This window comes from Girardinichthys multiradiatus, chromosome 6 (genome assembly GCF_021462225.1).
Source record: "Girardinichthys multiradiatus isolate DD_20200921_A chromosome 6, DD_fGirMul_XY1, whole genome shotgun sequence".
NCBI lineage: Eukaryota > Metazoa > Chordata > Actinopteri > Cyprinodontiformes > Goodeidae > Girardinichthys > Girardinichthys multiradiatus.
Genome location: NC_061799.1, coordinates 21,242,398 through 21,247,188, shown reverse-complemented (window position 1 = coordinate 21,247,188; position 4,791 = coordinate 21,242,398).

Below are 4,791 nucleotides of genomic sequence, written 5' to 3'. Positions count from 1 at the left end.
CAGTTACAATGTAATGGCAAAGGAATTATACTACTACTGCTGAGCTTTGTCTTTCATTAGAATCAATGTAGGGCTGTGATGCCATTTTAGTTTGAAAAAGTCAACTGTGCATTTTGTTAAAAAGTGCTTAAAACCTAATTTGTTTTAAGGCTTTTTCATTTCTCTTTTTGAGTAATATTTCTGTTTTACATTGTCTTGCAAAGTATACAAACCACTCAATTTCTTTTTTGTTTAGCTACATACCCACAAACGTCAATATATTTTATGTGATAAACGTACACTAGTACTGCATATTTGCAAAGAAGGAAAATAGTCCTTGGTTTTCATTCATACAAGTTGGAAAGGAGTGGCATACATACGTATTGAGCCCCTTTTAATCCAATACACCTAATTACATTTCAGTGCAACAATTTGGCTTCAGAAGTCACCTACTTAGTAAATTGAGTTCATTTGAGTGTAATTTAAACTACATATAAGTACAGAACATTGAATTTCAGATAGCACTGTTGTATCCATGGAAATTTGAGAGAGTATGGCACAACTGCAAACCTACTAAGACACGGCTGTTTATCCAAACAGACAGGCTGGGCAAGGAGATCATTAATCAGAAACAGCCAAGAGGCCACTGGTCACTCTGGATGACCTGCAGAAATCCACGGTTCAGGTGGAAGAATCTATTATGATAGTCTTAAACTCCACAGAGTGGCCTTAATAGAAGAGTAGCAAGAACAAAAAGGATGCAGAGGACACTACAAAGATTCGAGGCCATGGCAGAGGTTCATGTTCCAGCAGGACAACAAGCCTACACATACTGCTAGAGCTCCATTGTAAGGTTGAAGATCAGAGCATAATGCTGTGCTAGAATGACCCAGTCAAAGACCATTCCTAAATCCAATTGAAAACTACTGCAGGACTTAAAGATTGATGTCTATAAAATGTGGTTCTACCAAGTAATGAATCGGTGGCTGAGTATACGTGCACACCATACTTTTAAGATTTTTATTTGTGAAATAAAATTGAAAGCCACTTATTTTCCTTCCACTTTGGTCTATCATATAAATCTCAATAAAATACATATAAATTAAAAGTTTTTATGCGATAAAAACGTAAAAACGTTAAAGTTCAAGAGGTTTCAACACTTTCAGAATGTACTGTATGTGTTCAAATTTAAATTATATTGCAGCTTAACTTTTACACTTTTTACACTCAGACACCAAACACACACACACATTCATACAGTATATGTTATTCCTTGTTTCCTGCAGAGTGTGCATGTTGAGGGCCCCGGTGTTATTGATCCTGATTGGGCCTCACAGGAGGAGATTCCGACCCACCATTGACCCACACTTCTGCATGTTTCCATTCCTCTCTCAGATGATCAGAGGCGGATGTCTCCCCTCTGCCTGCCGACTGGCCACACTTGCATGCTTTTCCTGATTGTCAGTTGGCAAAAGGAAGGGGTAGGGGGAGAAAAGGGGAAAATGAAGTTAGTGAAAATTTTGCAAAATCCCTAGCAGGTCTTGCCTGACGTTTTTCTGGCTTGGTGACTGTCAAAACATTCCCCATATGCACCCATACCCCTCCTCTGCTTTTCCTCAGAAAGCCTGTGGCTCACAGGCTGCTCTCCTCTTCAAAGTGAAACTTCTCGGCCATGTGGCCTGCGTTTAATGTTTGTTTTGACGGCCGCCTTGTTCCTATGAACTCTTCATAGGGATCCTTTTTCTCTTCATCGCTACCTATGAAGCACTTAAAAAGTGTCATGGCAAGAAAGGAGTAAAAGACCATTACAAAAAGTATATAGAAGTAAGCATTGTCATAAGTCTCCCTTGAGGTAGAGGTGGAAAATGCTGGATTAGTGTTGGAAAGAGGACTCACGGTGGTGTTGGAAAAAGTCCTGTTCATTCCCGCATCATGGATGTCAAGATTTGTGTCATGGAGAATTTGCTTGCATCGGTTAAGCAGAGCAAGCAGGAGGGTCCGGTTCATAATCTTCATATTGAAATGAAAAGAAAATTTTCAAAGAAGCTAAATAACACTAAAAGATATGGAGAGAAATTAACATCGGCGACTGAAAATGGACAGCAAACGGTAGGGGTGGAGGGAGGCACTCACCGCTTTAGGAAAGGCATGCTGTGAGCCACTCACTCTTTAAGTGGCTTGATAAGGTGGCATTTCAGAGATAAAGCCCACCTATTTTCTGTCCTGTTGCATGCAAAATATGATAAAAGCACACACAGAAACATATTTTGTTTAGTAAGACAGAAACTAATACTAGCCAGTTACCTCTCAACAAATATTCTGACCCTAAATATCTCTCCATTAATACTTTTCTTATTTTGAATCTTTATATTTTTTTGCCCATCGTCTTTGTTCTTCTTCCTTTCACTTTTAATTTGGAGGTTGAAAGCTGCAGAGATGCTTGGATTGTTGTCAGCTCTGGTCAAGCAGTCTACTCATTTCAAAGAGTGTTGGGGTCAGAGGTTAAGTTGTCTCCAGTGTGTAGCTGCTTGACTGACACTTTGTTCCAAAGCAGCCCCTTTGGCTCTTTTGGATTTTTTTTTTTTTTACTCTTACAAGTTGACAGCACTTGTAAAAGAAAGAAACAAGCCTTTTTTTTTTCAGAGTAAAGAATATAGTGAAATTTAATCCCACCTTGATCTCATCTTGCTCAACAAGTAAACTGATCCTAAACAAATGCAAACAAACAAGCTGAAATGTAAATAAAAAATACATTAGAAGCACACTGTAGCACAAAAACACAAAAATGCTTTGTTTATGGCTGTGCCATGAATGACACAAACAGATGCACACCTGATTCCTAAAATTCGGGGGGAAAGCGAGAGAAAAAAAACAGTGGGGAATGATAAAAATGTACTTGTGATTTGTTTAACCTTCTGGGCACTCTACCCACTGGGTGAGCAGTGTTTTTCATCTCTGCCTGGCAGTTGGAGCCCAAAGCCGTCTGAGCTCTGTGCAGCCATGTCAGTGACTGATGTCCCTATGTGTCTGAGGGCTGCCAAGCTTCTATAATTTACAGCCTCTCTGTTTTAGTCATTACAGGGTGTGAAGGAGCCACCGGGGAGCAGGAATTTGTCCGAAAGGAGTGTTTATGAAAGAGGATATATTTATGATTTAGTGGTGACGGAGTGTGTGTGTGTGTGTGTGTGTGTGTGTGTGTGTGTGTGTGTGTGTGTGTGTGTGTGTGTGTGTGTGTGTGTGTGTGTGTGTGTGTGTGTGTGTGTGTGTGTGTGTGTGTGTGTGTGTGTGTGTGTGTGTGTGTGTGTGTGTGTGTGTGTGTGGCAAAAAAATCATGAGACTAAAGTACCTTTAAGATAGGTAATAAAACGTTTCATGTAGGCATCTTCAACGGGCTTAAACACTTTAGGCAGTAAAACCTATACATGAAAAGATAATTATAACTTTTTATATATTTATATATTCAGAATTTGGTTTAAAACACCTAAATTTAATACATATCGTATAAAAAAAATTTCTTAGTCTCAGTTGTTCTAAATTACTTTGGTCAAATAATTTAAAGTAAACTAATACAAGCAAATTGAGGCTAAAATAAAACAAATCTGTTGCAACATTTTACTATGAAGATTAGCTGTGGATTACATACCTTAAAACTGTTATATTTGCTGTAATACCATCACTAAAAAACATCAGTCTTTTATAATTCTTTTTTGATATTTTGTTAAACATTTTTATAGAGTAGATTTTCAATTGACCAAAATTTAAAAAAAGTGTTAATACTTTGAATAAAAAAGGCTGCATTAAATGTTTTAAACACTGAAGGAAGGAACTTGTACAATATTTGTGTGGAAAAAAAGCTGTTTGGAAATATTTCATATTTGACTTAAATTTAAACAAAAACTAATTTCTGTCACAAAATCTTTTTTATGTATGGCTTAATAATACTTGTGGCTAATGCCAGTCAAAATATGTTTAATTGTCTGTAATATGTGTAAACCCATGATTAACAATATGTAATCATTAACAATATGAAATATGTATACAAGCACTGTTTATAGGAGGGTAATTACTTTAATGCGAACAAGTGAAAAATAACAAGTTATTGGACCTAATTAGGTTTGTAAATAAAATGTATGTACAAAATGTTATTTAACTATTGTCCTTCAATTAATAGTGTATGGTAAATCTTTCAAGTTTTTTTTCGATTTTGATATGGCATATATCCTGAAATACAAAAATAAAATATACTGGTTGCAATAACCTGGTTGCATAAGTGTGCACACCCTTAGGCAAAACATTGTTTAAACACCTTTTATTTCAATTTAGCATTCAGTCCTCCTGTGTAAACAAATAAAATTATAGTGATTCTAAATCACCTAAAATAAGGTTTAGCTCTTCCAGAAGAAATTTTCTGACATTTGCCTCCTTTAGCTAAAGCCATCAAAATATCATTTTGTAAAAGCTAGAAGAGCACAAACAAAATTATGTTTTTGTTGCTATATTTCCACCCTAACAGATGTATTTGTGTATTCTGAGAAAATATTTCTAATTATTTATCATGGTCTAACTTTGTTTATTTCACAAAAACCCTGTGTCTTTCAGGATAGCAAACTAATCAGAATGACACAGTAATGCAGAGAACGTTTGGTTTTTGTTTTTATTTATATTTTGCTTTGTTTTGGACAGTTCAAGAAATGTTGACTGGAGAATAACACCGTGAAAATAACTTTGATAAAATTTGAGGTTACCGCTTTTAGGAATTCAACCTAAGGTTTTAATACCTATCCCACCAAAAAATGAAAATAGTTCAAAATG